Source organism: Homarus americanus, unplaced genomic scaffold (genome assembly GCF_018991925.1).
Source record: "Homarus americanus isolate GMGI-L3 unplaced genomic scaffold, GMGI_Hamer_2.0 scaffold33468, whole genome shotgun sequence".
NCBI classification, from domain to species: domain Eukaryota; kingdom Metazoa; phylum Arthropoda; class Malacostraca; order Decapoda; family Nephropidae; genus Homarus; species Homarus americanus.
This window is the reverse complement of record NW_024714177.1, coordinates 3,279,727-3,296,854: the sequence shown is the minus strand read 5'-3', so window position 1 is coordinate 3,296,854 and position 17,128 is coordinate 3,279,727. Positions and strand designations below refer to the sequence as shown.

Sequence of the window (17,128 nt, the reverse complement as noted above, 5' to 3'; positions counted from 1 at the left end):
TGCCTGCCTGCCTGCCTGCCTGCCTGCCTCGGGGCCTACATGTTTGCCTGACAGCCTGGGGGCCTACCTGTTAGCCTGCCTGCCTACCGAACGCTCTGCCTAATGGTTACACCTCGTGTAAAGAGGATGGGTGGCCCAAGGGCCACCTTGTTTAAGGTGTAGAAGCTGTCGCCAACATAACAACCACACCGTAAGTTAACGTACTGCCTGACCCAGGGTCAAGGAATAGTCCGAGAAGACCGGGCAAATCTGCAACTGCACTGACTATACTTGACCCCGGAACACGATCCACATATCGATTAACATCCAGGTCCCCAATTACTGCTGGGTAGACAGAGGCAACCGTGGTAACATTGAGATGTTCTTATTAACACCATGCTATTGTACGATTCCAGATGATACTAAATGTTACATAATACTTCCTTGAGATAAATGTATAGTATATATCAGGTGTCTCAACAAGAGCTCAGGATCTCAACTGGCTCAGCTATGTTAATACAGTATTGTTATTATTATCCACTCTGTATCTGTGATTTTCTGGCTAAATAAACTGTTTAAGTTCAATTCAATTCAATGCCTACCGACATACCTACCTAGCTATCTACCCACCCACCCCCTACCCACCCATCCATACTCCTACCTAACTTCCGACCAAACTACAGTATTACCCCGCCTAATGCTCTTATGAAAGATACTTTCACAAAAACTAGTGAAATTATTAAACATAATTGTTTTATGGGATGAAATAAAATAGTTACCCCTCCTTAGAGTTCTGTCATAAAATATAATAGTTACCCCTTCTTAGTTTTCTGTGATGAAATATAATAGTTACCCCTTAAACCTTCTTCTTCTCATCAAAACACTAATCATCCTTCTTCTTCTTCCTCTTCCTCTCATCAAAACACAAGGGAAAGATTGAAAGCTAGAGGGGGAAGAAACAAACTTCGAAGTGGTCATTTTTTTTCGCCCCTATCCCCAACCCTACCCCCTGAAGCCTAGTTTACTTATATTACTTTAGGATGCCACAATTTGGGCGAGTTACACGAATTTATGTAATTATATAATTAATTACAGTAATAATCAAATAACACTTTAATGCCATATTCTATTTTATAAATACAAGTTAATGCAATGATCTTATAAAAGATAATTTCAAAAAACTAGTGAAATCATTAAATATACTTCTTTTATGGAATGAAATATAATAGTTACCCCTTCTTAGAGGTCTGTCATGAAATATAATAGTTACCCCGTCTTAGAGGTCTGTCATGAAATATAATAGTTACCCCTTAATTGTTTTCTGTGATGAAATATAATAGTTACCCCTTAAACCTTCTTCTTCTTCCTCTCATCAAAACACTAATCCTTCTTATTCTTCCTCATCAAAACACAAGGGAAAGATCGAAAGCTAGAGGGATGAAACAAAATTCGAAGTGGTCATTTTAAGATCGAAGGCTAGATGGAAGAAACAAATTTCGAAGTGGTCATTTTTTTTCGCCCCTGTCCCCAACCCTGCCCCCTGAAGCCTAGTTTACTTATATTACTTTTGGATGCCACCATTTGGGCGAGTTACACGAATTTATGTAATCATATAATTAATTACAGTAATAATCAAATAACACTTTAATGCCATATTCTATTTTATAATTACAAGTTAATGCAATGATCTTATAAAAGATAATTTCACAAAAACTAGTGAAATCATTAAATATACTTCTTTTATGGGATGAAATATAATAGTTACCCCTTCTTAGAGGTCTGTCATGAAATATAATAGTTACCCCGTCTTAGAGGTCTGTCATGAAATATAATAGTTACCCCTTAATTGTTTTCTGTGATGAAATATAATAGTTACCCCTTAAACCTTCTTCTTCTTCCTCTCATCAAAACACTAATCCTTCTTATTCTTCTTCTTCCTCTCATCAAAACACAAGGGAAAGATCGAAAGCTAGAGGGATGAAACAAAATTCGAAGTGGTCATTTTAAGATCGAAGGCTAGATGGAAGAAACAAATTTCGAAGTGGTCATTTTTTTTCGCCCCTGTCCCCAACCCTGCCCCCTGAAGCCTAGTTTACTTATATTACTTTTGGATGCCACCATTTGGGCGAGTTACACGAATTTATGTAATCATATAATTAATTACAGTAATAATCAAATAACACTTTAATGACATATTCTATTTTATAATTACAAATTAATGCAATAATCTAATGAAAGATACATTCACAAAAACTAGTGAAATTATTAAATATAATTGTTTTATGGGATGAAATATAATAGTTACCCCTCCTTAGACTTCTGTCATGAAATAAAATAGTTATCCCTCCTTAGAGTTCTGTCATGAAATATAATAGTTACCCCTTCTTAGTTTTCTGTGATGAAATATAATAGTTACCCCTTAAACCTCCTCCTTCCTCTCATCAAAAATCTAATCCTTCTTATTCTTCTTCCTCTCATCAAAACACAAGGGAAAGATCGAAAGATAGAGGGAAGAAACAAAATTCGAAGTGGTCATTTTAAGATCGAGAAGGCTAGATGGAAGAAGCAAATTTCGAGGGATTATATTACTTTAGGATGCCACCATTTGGGCGAGTTACACGAATTTATGTAATTATATAATTAATTACAGTATTAATCAAATAACATTTTAATGCCATATTCTATTTTATAATTACAAGTTAATGCAATGATCTTATAAAAGATACTTTCACAAAAACTAGTGAAATCGTTAAATATACTTCTTTTATGGGATGAAATATAATAGTTACCCCTTCTTAGAGGTCTGTCATGAAATATAATAGTTACCCCGTCTTTGAGGTCTGTCATGAAATATAATAGTTACCCCTTAATTGTTTTCTGTGATGAAATATAATAGTTACCCCTTAAACCTTCTTCTTCTTCCTCTCATCAAAACACTAATCCTTCTTATTCTTCTTCTTCTTCCTCTCATCAAAACACAAGGGAAAGATCGAAAGCTAGAGGGATGAAACAAAATTCGAAGTGGTCATTTTAAGATCGAAAGCTAGATGGAAGAAACAAATTTCGAAGTGGTCATTTTTTTTCGCCCCTATCCCCAACCCTACCCCCTGAAGCCTAGTTTACTTATATTACTTTAGGATGCCACCATTTGGGCGAGTTACACGAATTTATGTAATTATATAATTAATTACAGTATTAATCAAATAACACTTTAATGCCATATTCTATTTTATAATTACAAGTTAATGCAATGATCTTATAAAAGATACTTTCACAAAAACTAGTGAAATCATCAAATATACTTCTTTTATGGGATGAAATATAATAGTTACCCCTTCTTAGAGGTCTCATGAAATATAATAGTTACCCCGTCTTTGAGGTCTGTCATGAAATATAATAGTTACCCCTTAATTGTTTTCTGTGATGAAATATAATAGTTACCCCTTAAACCTTCTTCTTCTTCTTCCTCTCATCAATACACTAATCCTTCTTATTCTTCCTCTCATCAAAACACAAGGGAAAGATCGAAAGCTAGAGGGAAGAAACAAAATTCAAAGTGGTCATTTTAAGATCGAAAGCTAGATGGAAGAAACAAATTTCGAAGTGGTCATTTTTTTTCGCCCTTGTCCCCAACCCTGCCCCCTGAAGCCTAGTTTACTTATATTACTTTAGGATGCCACCATTTGGGCGAGTTACACGAATTTATGTAATTATATAATTAATTACAGTATTAATCAAATAACACTTTAATGCCATATTCTATTTTATAATTACAAGTTAATGCAATGATCTTATAAAAGATACTTTCACAAAAACTAGTGAAATCATTAAATATACTTCTTTTATGGGATGAAATATAATAGTTACCCCTTCTTAGAGGTCTGTCATGAAATATAATAGTTACCCCGTCTTTGAGGTCTGTCATGAAATATAATAGTTACCCCTTAATTGTTTTCTGTGATGAAATATAATAGTTACCCCTTAAACCTTCTTCTTCTTCCTCTCATCATAACACCAATCCTTCTTATTCTTCTTCTTCTTCCTCTCATCAAAACACAAGGGAAAGATCGAAAGCTAGAGGGATGAAACAAAATTCGAAGTGGTCATTTTAAGATCGAAAGCTAGATGGAAGAAACAAATTTCGAAGTGGTCATTTTTTTTCGTCCCTGTCCCCAACCCTGCCCCCTGAAGCCTAGTTTACTTATATTACTTTAGGATGCCACCATTTGGGCGAGTTACACGAATTTATGTAATTATATAATTAATTACAGTATTAATCAAATAACACTTTAATGCCATATTCTATTTTATAATTACAAGTTAATGCAATGATCTTATAAAAGATACTTTCACAAAAACTAGTGAAATCATTAAATATACTTCTTTTATGGGATGAAATATAATAGTTACCCCTTCTTAGAGGTCTGTCATGAAATATAATAGTTACCCCGTCTTTGAGTTGTCATGAAATATAATAGTTACCCCTTCACAGTTTTCTGTGATGAAATATAATAGTTACCCCTTAAACCTTCTTCTTCTTCCTCTCATCAAAACACTAATCCTTCTTATTCTTCTTCTTCCTCTCATCAAAACACAAGGGAAAGATCGAAAGCTAGAGGGGATGAAACAAAATTCGAAGTGGTCATTTTAAGATCGAAGGCTAGATGGAAGAAACAAATTTCGAAGTGGTCATTTTTTTTCGCCCCTGTCCCCAACCCTGCCCCCTGAAGCCTAGTTTACTTATATTACTTTTGGATGCCACCATTTGGGCGAGTTACACGAATTTATGTAATCATATAATTAATTACAGTAATAATCAAATAACACTTTAATGCCATATTCTATTTTATAATTACAAGTTAATGCAATGATCTTATAAAAGATAATTTCACAAAAACTAGTGAAATCATTAAATATACTTCTTTTATGGGATGAAATATAATAGTTACCCCTTCTTAGAGGTCTGTCATGAAATATAATAGTTACCCCGTCTTAGAGGTCTGTCATGAAATATAATAGTTACCCCTTAATTGTTTTCTGTGATGAAATATAATAGTTACCCCTTAAACCTTCTTCTTCTTCCTCTCATCAAAACACTAATCCTTCTTATTCTTCTTCTTCCTCTCATCAAAACACAAGGGAAAGATCGAAAGCTAGAGGGGATGAAACAAAATTCGAAGTGGTCATTTTAAGATCGAAGGCTAGATGGAAGAAACAAATTTCGAAGTGGTCATTTTTTTTCGCCCCTGTCCCCAACCCTGCCCCCTGAAGCCTAGTTTACTTATATTACTTTTGGATGCCACCATTTGGGCGAGTTACACGAATTTATGTAATCATATAATTAATTACAGTAATAATCAAATAACACTTTAATGCCATATTCTATTTTATATTTACAAATTAATGCAATGTTCTTATAAAAGATAATTTCACAGAATCTAGTGAAATTATTAAATATAATTGTTTTATGGGATGAAATATAATAGTTACCCCTTCTTAGAGGTCTGTCATGAAATATAATAGTTACCCCGTCTTAGAGGTCTGTCATGAAATATAATAGTTACCCCTTAATTGTTTTCTGTGATGAAATATAATAGTTACCCCTTAAACCTTCTTCTTCTTCCTCTCATCAAAACACTAATCCTTCTTATTCTTCTTCTTCCTCTCATCAAAACACAAGGGAAAGATCGAAAGCTAGAGGGGATGAAACAAAATTCGAAGTGGTCATTTTAAGATCGAAGGCTAGATGGAAGAAACAAATTTCGAAGTGGTCATTTTTTTTCGCCCCTGTCCCCAACCCTGCCCCCTGAAGCCTAGTTTACTTATATTACTTTTGGATGCCACCATTTGGGCGAGTTACACGAATTTATGTAATCATATAATTAATTACAGTAATAATCAAATAACACTTTAATGCCATATTCTATTTTATATTTACAAATTAATGCAATGTTCTTATAAAAGATAATTTCACAGAATCTAGTGAAATTATTAAATATAATTGTTTTATGGGATAAAATATAATAGTTACCCCCCTTTGAGTTCTGTCATGAAATATAATAGTTACCCCTTCTTAGTTTTCTGTGATGAAATATAATAGTTACCCCTTAAACCTTCTTCTTCTTCCTCTCATCAAAACACTAATCCTTCTTCTTCTTCTTCTTCTTATTCTTCTTCTTCTTCTTCCTCTCATCAAAACACAAGGGAAAGATTGAAAGATAGAGGGAAGAAACAAAATTCGAAGGGGTGGTTTTTTTCGCCTGTGTCCCCAACCCTTCCCCCTGAAGCCTAGTTTTCTTATATTACTTTAGGATGCCACCAATTTGGCGAGCTACAGGAATTTATGTAATTATATAATTAATTACAGTAATAATCAAATAACACTTTAATGACATATTCTATTTTATAATTACAAATTAATGCAATGATCTTATGAAAGATACTTTCACAAAAACTAGTGAAATTATTAAATATAATTGTTTTATGGGACATGGTGGTGATGTAGCCTTCTCTCATCTGGTGGTGGTGATATAGCCTTCTGTCATCTGGTGGTGGTGGTGGTGATGTAGCCTCTGTCATCTGGTGGTGGTGGTGATGTAGCCTCTGTCATCAGTCTGTCCCTTGTTCTTCACTTCTGTAAGGTTAGATGATATAAATAGTTACCGTATATCACGGCCTATAAGGCGGCGGGGTGCATAAGACGCCCCCCCCAAATTTCCATTTAAAAAGTAGCTTTTGAGCTCTATTTGCTGTATAAGACCAGTACCCCAAATGTGACACTTACCCACTGACTCAGTAGTCCTTTACCAACCATCCTTGATTTTTTAAAATAAGGCCAATTCACTTCAAGTAATGTCATCAAATTATACCCGCTGGTGTAGTGTAAACACTAGTGACGTCACTGAAGCGTGGTGGGAGTGTTCCCTCGTCTCGGTGGTGTGACTATTTATACAACATGTGGTTCAACAGCAACCACCGTATTCTAATTGTGGTGTTTCATTAGGATTTGAGTGAAAAAGGTTACCAGTATGTACTTACTACATACATTTATTACACAAATATATATATATATATATATATATATATATATATATATATATATATATATATATATATATATATATATATATATATATATATATATATATATATATATATATATATATATATATATATATATATATATATATATACTGAATATACTATGTACAAAAAATGAATGTTCAATGAATTATTTATGGTGCATTAGGGTACTGGTCACTTCTGATGGGCTATAAATAGCCTTCTTTATCTCCCCTACATCTCACCCTGAGCCAGACGGAAGGGTCTTGGTAAATAACATGTTTGCTTATTTTCCATTTACTTTAAATAGATTTACCGAATTATTTGTTTTATTTATTTATTTATAATATACTGTAATATATTAAACACACTGTAATTATTTTCTTTAATTTATAAACTGTTTTGCGACAAAGGAATGTTCTCCAGTAGTGTTTCATTAGGATTTGAGTGAAAAAATATTACGTACTTACACAATTGTTCCTCTTACTTTGACAACACAACATACATACAGTATATTATTTCTCAGTTTTGATCTTTTTTTTTTATTTTTGTATTTATTTATAGTTAGTTACTTAAAATAAGGCCAATTCACTTCAAGTAATGGCATCAAATATTACCAGCTGGTGTAGTGTAAACACTAGTGACGTCACTTGAGCGTCTGTAATTAACCGTCGATAGTTTCAAGAATTAATGCACCCATTTACTGAATATTCTTTGGAAAAAAATAAAATTTAAATCAATTATTTATAGGAGATAAATATTATTATGAGTAAATATACCGATACCGGTATGCATTACTGACCACCTCCACGGCTCCTCACTGGCAAATGGGGGGGGGGGCGTGGGGAGGGGTGTGTGATGATAGCTGTGTTTATTATAGGGGTATAAATCTCTTTTACGGTATGTTAGACAGGTTTATAATACATTTTTATTATTTTAATATACCGGTAATCTTAATTTGAATCCAGCTTGCCAAACGTAAGTTTCAGTATAAAATAATTAGTGGTAAGACCTTGTGAGTGGCTTATGATGTTTTCATCACCACTCTTGACACACTAAACCACAATATTTAAGAGGTAAGAATTTTAAACTTGGTGGTTTAGACGACCCCCTAACTTTGGGCAGATTTTTTTAATGTTCAAATTTCGTCTTATAGGCCGTGATATACGGTATATAGATTTAATGATGAATACAGTTGATAGATTCACAGACTTAATAATTGGCAAAGCCAACAAATGCTTATTTACAGCAGGGTCCTTTGCTTAGGCTAGGTCTCTAATCAGTAATAGCATGTCAACAGGAGAAATAGAGAAAGTTTTCTGATCAATTTAACAAGCATTACATTGCACTTGGACTAACTGAGGTTGGCAGATCACTTCAACATTATATATTTTGTGGTTAATACAGAAACATCTTCATCTGTTATGTATTTTTTACTTTTAGCTATGAATTGTTTTACACTATTAATGGTTTTGATGTACTGTAGTTTGGTAACTTGTTTCAGTCTTTTATAGCTGTGAAGAAGAAAGTGTTTTTTGCTTGAATGTAAACACCAGGTACGGTATACCACAAAATTATGTTCCCTCCCTCTAGTGCCTGCCGGTTCATATCCCTAATCCTTACACAATTTGGTGTTAAATAGTCTGGCCACAGTTTGTTGAATATCTAATAAGAGTGATTCAGACTCAGTTGCTTCACTCTATCTGTCACACTTAACATTTTCAGTGATTGAAGAACTCTGAGACCAATGTGATCTCTTGCATTCATGTCAAGAATAAACCTCGCTGCCTTGTTTTAAATAATTTTTAATTTGACTTTTAGCTTCTGTGTTAAGGCAGAGTGTAGTGACGATCAGGAATAGTCTAAGTGACTTTGTAGAGTGCCAAGCAAAGTTGCTATGAGCATCAGCTGAGACATATGGCATTTCCATAAACAAATTGTTTATCCTAACATTGGTTATACTTATTATATCATCTACAATTTATTCTCCAGATGAAGAAAGTCAAGAGGAAATCCAAGGTATTTCACTGAGTTTACAGATGAGATGGGTTCATTCCCACATTGTAGTAAAACTCCCCAAAGTCGGACTCAGTCTGAATTACCAGTGCACATGCCGAGTTGTAATTGGCAGCGTGGCGCAACACCAGTCTCTCACCAGCTGCCAGATAATGTGATGGCATCCAGCCAGTGCTGGATTTAGGCACAAGGTAAGTAAGCTACAGCTTAGGTCCTCACATTATGAGAGCCCTCTAAATATGTTTGAGATACAGTAGGTAAAAATTATTGTTATGAATCAAATTGCCCTGACTTAAATAGTAACTTATTTCATTTGCAGGTCACAAAATTCAGTCTAATAATGTTTATAATTTTAAAGTACTGTATAATTTGGAAACCTTATAAATTAGTTTTTCAATTCACCCATTCACTGACTCATGTTAGCTGTGTGGCAGTTGATTGCTGCCTAGATGCAGTAAATTTTGTTGTTGTTGTGTAATAAATACTGTATATACTTTCTTCTCTGCCTCTACAAAACCCTGGGCAATACTCAAATTATTCTTGAATCCTGACTCTACAGTACCAAAAAATCTTCTGACACTATACTAGGTGGGAAGCACATGCAAAGGCTACTTCAGCCATAGGCCCATAGGTGAGTTATACAGTAATTCAATTATTTACTGTAATGATGCTTTTACTCATGTCCATACTACTGTACTAATGCCAGCGAAGAGGGTGAAACAAGAAGAAAGATGATATTCTTCTTGCGAAAACTGAGGAACTGGAATGTGTGTTCATGTTCAGTGGTTAGATCATTTCCACAAACCAACAAGACCCTACAGGATCCACAGATTGGCCTTAGCACATGTACAAAGCCATACACATTGCTCACTAACTTCCTGAAATAAATCCTAGAATGTTTTGATGAAATTGGACTCAACGCAAAAGAAGACCTGCCTGATGTAGACTACAAATGCGTGAATAAAAGAGAGTGAGAAAAAACAAGTCAGTGATGGTGATGCAGCAAATGATGATGACAGGCTTTCTCCAAGAGACAAATTTTGAATAAAATCCTTTATTCCCATGATGGATGCCCTTGAAATCAGTGTGAAAAAAAAGACAATCATAAACAGTACTGTACAATAATGTTGCAAATATATAGAAATTTTGAGTTGATTTAGAAGAAGAATAGTTGTGTAACAGTGTAAAGTTTCTGATGAAAGACTATCCTAATGATATTGATGTTAACCTTGTGGGGAAGTAAAGCACTTTCATGTTTATACCAAGAAAAATTATTCTAATAAAGTATATTTATGCCACTAGGACCGCTATCGAGTCATCTTCCAAGACAAGATTCATTTGGCTTTCCCTAATGTAGAAGCAATATTGTGGCTACTTTTCAGTCTAATAGTAACAAACTGCTTAGGAGAAAGGTAAATTCTGTAAATGAAAAGGATTAAGAATGAACTATGGACATCAATGCTGTGAGAAAAGTTCTCTGCATTAAGCATTATGTGAATAGAAAGTTAAAATTTTGTAGCTTATCATTTTGGACGACTTCATCCATGACTTTGCTCTTGGGAACTACGAAAGGAAATGTTTTAAATTTTATGTGATGTTCAAACAGAAGAGATAGTGCCAGTTGCATTACTGCTTCCATTTATTAAGGGTGAAACTGTTTAATTTCTTTATATAATAGTAGGAGTAACCAGAGAACAGATTATCTCAACTGTTACTCAACTCGTGTGACGAATAACTTTTGTTACCAAAATTGTCACGTATACTTGGAGTACACTTGACTAACTGTAAACTGTAGACTGGTCCTATAGTCACCTTAGACTGGTCCTAGACTGGGTCCTCTTAAGCTACGTTTTGCCAACCATGTAACAATATCTTCTTTGTAACAGTATAACACAGTAATGGGGAGAACATAATATATCTACCTTTACCAACTGTGTATCTGTTGGGTGACTGTTACTTGTTGCATAACAACTACTTGTGAAGCTGTCATACATGTAACAACCTTTCTGGGTTGTCACCACTTGTAAAAATCACTTGTGAAACATGTTACTTATATTCTAGACATACTAAAATATAGATCAAAGTTTATTGGGTCTTCAGTGACTTAATCCAATAGGTTTCTTTTGTGTATTTATTATAAAAGGTTTCTATGTACACATTCAAAAAGGATTATCACTGTAGCTATGAGTGTTAAATGAGGACGGAGGGTATCTTAAAGCGGCTCTTCTAAAATACGTCCGATTGATGCGAGAGTGGGAGTGATCTTGAGTAAGGACCCTCGGGGGAGAACAGAATACCTGTATGTCCGACGTCCTCCCTCGAGGAAAGACGTAAACACATCAACGATGGCTCTAAATAATGTCTTCCTCTCATCAGGGTTATCAAACTACTGCCCACAATAGGTGGCCAGGGAGCCAGATACTTATCCCTTAGCTCAGCACTAAGTGACATGTCTTCCCGTGGACACACTTTATCACGAGCTCTGAACATGAACCTCATAGCTAGTGGAAAGCTACAGGGGGTGATAGCTATACAAGATTAATGTAATTAACTCACATTTAAATAAATACTTGTGCCTATAAGACAGGGGCTAATACTAGTACAAGGGTTGATCTGTGCAATGTTTTATGTTAAAAGTCTTCAATTTCATATTTACTAGTTAGGAAATCATAAAGTATTTTATAATGCAAATAAGGCTTTTTCTAAGATGTGTAAGTTATTTAGATTATAAGTTGTTCATTGCATCTTTGCCTATGTATACTGTACAGTATATGTAAATACATAGTTTTAGAAAAAAAAAATATTGACCTTTATGTTAAAATGTAATACACCCTTTCTCACTATTATATATAGTACTTTATTTTTTTTTATGGTATGGAGCCTCCAACTCTTGACATAGCTTAGGGCTTCAGCATATCTTAATACAGCCCTCCATCCAGCAATAATTGTGGTGGTTATATAGTTACTACAGTACAGTACAATACATTTAAGTTTAGTGTAATTAAGTTTGGTGTAATACTGTACAGTACTGTACATATTTCTACTTTAATGTTAAGCAAGTCAGACGAGCCAAAGTGCAGTGCCTCTCTCCACCCACCAAGGCTCCAGCAACCATATAGGAAAGTAAGTGTCCTGGAGTGTTCAGTTGTTATTATGCTTTTAAAGGGTAATATCAAATGAAGACAATTTTTTAAAAGGTACTGGAGACAGTGAAGTGTACAGATGAGGTGTGTGTGTGTGTGTGTGTGTGTGTGTGTAAGATAGGTGTAAATATGGAGGAGAAAGTAGAGATGTCTAATAAATAAGTTAAAGAAGAGGTACTGCATGAACCAACCTTCTGGAAAACATGTAACAACACACAAGTGAACATACTGGATGTGGCATGCTATATGTTTTACCTTGATAAGAGATGAGTTTATCTTGGGCCACTGCAGGATGAGTGAAGGAAGTGGGTGAACTTTTGACAGTTTCTCTAATGCATCTTTGTTGGTCGGTCCACTCAGTCTACTTCCCCGACCTCGCCTTCCTCTGTCACAATAAAAAGTGAGTTAGTGAAATACTGTACAGGCATCCCTTAAGGTACAGAAGCTTGAGTAATGGAAATTCATATTAAAGGAACGGAAAAAAATATGGAATAATCTTTGAGATACAGAGGAAAAACTTCCATTAGTTACTGGGACACTGTACAGTACAGTACCTACTGGTATTGGTTTGATCAGATCCCTTGAAGAATCTCCACCCCAACTTATTACACCTAAAGATTAACCACCTTAATGCTATTTGTGGGGATGAGGTTAGGTTAGGTTAGCATTTGGGTGGTTAATCATTAGGTGAAATAAACTAGGATGGAAATTCATCAGGTAATCCTACTATTACAAGGTGCAGTAAACTTGGTTTGGGGGGTGGGGGGGGCTTTCAGTCTTATACTGTATTTTCCTTTTAATTTATATACATGTTAAAAGTTTTATAAGTGAAGTTTAAAATTTAAAGACAAAAATATTTTGTGCACAACAAAGTTAGTCACAGATCTGTAATGTGCAGTTAAAGGTCCAGGAATTTTGGGTGTATGTTTTAGGGCTGCAGTCCCATACTGTTCCTTAAATTTACCATTGAAATACATAGAATGATTTAACATGATTCAACACCACCCACACCTGAAGTGAAGTGAAAGAATTAACATTAAACTTTGAGATGACTATCACAGATTCATATCATTCTTGATGGCAATCTTTTTTTTAAGAAAAAGTAATACTGTATGAGTATTATAGCTAATTAATATGAAACACTTTCAAATATTATTGGTAAAGGTGGAGGAGACAGTTACCACCAGAAGTATCTTATGGATCTGAACCAAAATTCCTGGAGATACTATTTGCATGATACTGAAAACGAAAATGGAAGCAAGAATATACGTACAGAACATATTAGAACCTGACCTAACCTTATCTAACATCCTAACCAGTGGACACTTTCAGCAGACACCAGAAAGAAGTTGGAGACCCTTTAAAAGTGGTGTTTTAGGAGATTGCTATGAAAAGGCTACACTGAGAGAAAAACAAATAAAGAAGTACTGTACTAAGATTAGCAAGAACTTCAAGAGAAATAATTGAAATGTACAGAAAAAGAAAAATTAGATACTTGGTCATATAATTAGGGATGAGGGAATAATAACAAATACCAATGTGTAAATTTGAGGATAGGAGGGCCCAAGGGGACAGGGGAAGGCAGAGACTGGGATGAATGAAATAAATTAATAACTGGGTTCCCAGAGAGATACGTAACCTAAGAGAATTGGTAAAAACAGCAGTAGAATGTTTAGAGTGGAGGAGTCCTCCACTCGAAACGTTCTTGGGCTGTAGTCGCCAACCCACAGATATGAGGAGATTACTCTGCATAATTAATCTCGAAATTCTGTCACAACTGCAGTTGAAAATTTAGAATTAAAAACACAAAGCAATTGCTCAAGCACGATATCTTACTATGGAAGGAAAATGTAGGGGTTAAAAAGGTATTTGCTCCCGTATTGGCATCGAGTGACATTCCTGTAACTACTGTATAACCTAAAGTTACCATAAATGTGTGTGGATATGTGCTTTCAAATGACTGATTAAATTGCAGTTTAAAACACCATGACACTTTAAGAAAGTTGCTTTTATTGGTACCAGATATCAGAGTAAGTATTTTCTGCTTAATATGGCAAGAAGTTTGGGGAACAGAGCCTCCCTAGCTTGGAAGTTAGGTAAGGTTTGGTAGGTTTCTTTGGTTGGTTAGGTCAGGTTCTATTAGGTTCTTGTAAATGTAGCCTCTTTTAAAATACTTACTATAATAATAAGAACATCTGTGGAAAAATGAATGAAATCGAACAACTCCTTCTGGTGGTAGTGATGTTCTCAGAAATTACCCAATTACTTTCATCTTCATAATCTCCTAACACAGGCTGACAATACATGACTTTCTTTTTCTTTTCTTTTTTACTTTTATCCTGTTCGCCACTGATCGGCTCGTTAGCCGCTTACGTGGTCGGTCACGTCTCTGTTACACACTGTTGGCAAGTACTGGGCATGCATTGGCTCCTGAATATATCTGAACCTGCTCCAGTGCTGGTCAAGTCTGGTCTTGAAAGAGCTCACACTCGGTGTTGACACAACACTTTCTGGCAGATTGTTCCAAGAGTTCCCAACTTTCACTCTGAAAATTTTGCCTTTACAGTTTTCTGGACTTGCGGCTTCTTCAACCTTGAACTGTGACCCCTTGTGGGGTGAGCGTCTGCCAGCTCCAGGTATGGACACTCGACCGAGTAGTGCCCTTTGAGATATTTATACACCTCAATTAGGTCCCCCCTTGCCCGTCTGTAGTATAAGCTAGGCCATTGCAGGTGCTCTAATCTCTCTGGGTAGCTGAGGTGCCAAAGTGCAGGCACCAGTCTGTTGGACCTCCTTTGTACATTTTCAATCAAATGACAGTCTCAAGCATATCTCGGGGACCAGATGGGGTGACAGTACTCCAGGCAGGGAAGCACCTCACTCTTGAAGATCGTTATGAGGAATGGACCAATTAGATATCAAATACCATCTTATAAGACCTGATAATTTAGTTGCTTCATTCACCTTCTTCTTACAATGGCCCGAGAACTTCAGTTCATTGTCAGCATACACACCCATGTCCTTTTTCCATTCAGTCACAATTAATGCAGTTTCTTCATCCTGTTGGGACATATGATATGCCCCCTTACCATTGGTACATCCCAGGTGCATCATTTTGCACTTCGTGACATTGAATCTTAGCAGTCATTTCCTCGATCATTCTTGAAGCTCACATAGAAACTTCCTGCAGCCCTTCACAGTCCGCTTCGTTCTTAATTTCCCTAAATAACTTGGCATCGTCCACAAATATTTGCATGGAGGAGTGTATAGCGTCTGGCATGTCATTTATGAAACAAACAAACAACGGGCCCAATACACTGTCCTGTGGTACCCCGCTTGTCACGGGTACACATGACGATTTTGTACAATTAATCACAACACACTGTTTGTGATCATGGAGAAAGTCTCCAATCCATGCTAGGACACTTCCCCTTTCAGTTTAATTTCTAGCCTTTCATGGGGCACACTGCCGAAAGCCTTGGCAAAATCTAGGTACCGGTACCCTGTATATACAAGGGTATTGTCGATATTGCCTTTAATTCCATATTAACAATTTCCTAAATTCACAATTTCAGCATATTAGTATTTATAACTTAGTTTATCTGAAGGGTAAATATATTAGAGGCAAAGATACTCATAATAAAACTTGCTCTCATAATTATTCAGATGGTGACCGTCCGCTGTTTTTCATTGAAACTGGGCTTAAAAATACCCAATTTGGTCAAATTTCACTTAAGTTTTTCCAATGATATCTGATGAGTTTCGAACGAATTTGATCGTCATTTCAGCCGGAAATCAATAGTTTTTGAGATACCTCCTCCCCCCACCCACCCACCCATCAATCTTAACGAAAATGTTTATTTTTTCGAGTAAATCACATAAATAAATTACCAACCAACCAACCAACAGAACCAAACTTAACCTGTCCTAACCTAACCTAATCTATATCTTAACTCACTTATATCTAGAATACTAAGCATTTGCACAAGAAAATTCATAGAAAGAAGAGCATAATGGATCTCGAGTTGAGCAATGTGTTTTTCCGATTGTTTAGACAATTTTAAGACACTTCTTTTATAACGTATCCCTCGCAAATTACTTAAATATACCGGAATTATCATAGAAGAAAAGTGTCTTAAAATTGTCCAAACAAACGGAAAAACACATTGCTCAACTTCTAGGGGTATTGTCCAAGACTACAGTTTCACCAACTCTTTAAGAAAAACACTCATATTACTTAACCACTGACGGTCACCAGCCGTATATTTACCTTTGCTGCTTTATTAACTTTAGAAAATTAGTAACTATTATTAAAATAAGCACTTACCTGCATCTGTTGTTTCCCCTACACAGGACTCGTGGTACTGTAGTAGTGTACACTTTATAACTGGCAGGTGACGGTTCCCTACCAGGTAAGTTTGTTTGTTTACCAATATTCTGGTTTGTGAGCGGGCGCAGTTCCTTTACCTTTATCGCATTTTACCCTCTAATAATAAGACTAAAAACGTGATTTAATGGCCTATATATTATGCTAGAGTATTTATAATAATCTATAATTTATTTAATCCAGTCATACTGTCATATATATATATATATATATATATATATATATATATATATATATATATATATATATATATATATATATATATATATATATATATATATATATATATATGTATATGCAAGTAAATCACTGTAGGTGCGCGTTATCCAGGTATATGCTGATAACCACAAGGAAAGAAGAAAACACGAAGTTCCCAAGCGCTTTCGTGTAATTCATATCTTCAGGGGTGAGTACAGACTAGAGAGAGTAATGCAAATCAAGGTGTATATATACAGAGGAGGGTGAGACCAGGTCCACAATGGTCAGGTATTAGGTAATGACCCTACTAATCTTTAAATAGCACACAACGGTTGGTGGTCAG

General features: G+C 35.3%; 1 long non-coding RNA gene across 1 annotated transcript; it reads right to left on the bottom strand.

Moving 5' to 3' along the window:
• Nucleotides 1-6,550: 6,550 nt before the first annotated feature.
• LOC121876993 lies at nt 6,551-16,626 on the bottom strand. Its single transcript, XR_006090865.1, has 3 exons — nt 16,528-16,626; nt 12,456-12,585; nt 6,551-6,613 (listed from the first exon to the last, which is right to left on the bottom strand). It is a non-coding gene; the product is annotated as an uncharacterized LOC121876993 (long non-coding RNA).
• Nucleotides 16,627-17,128: the final 502 nt, after the last annotated feature.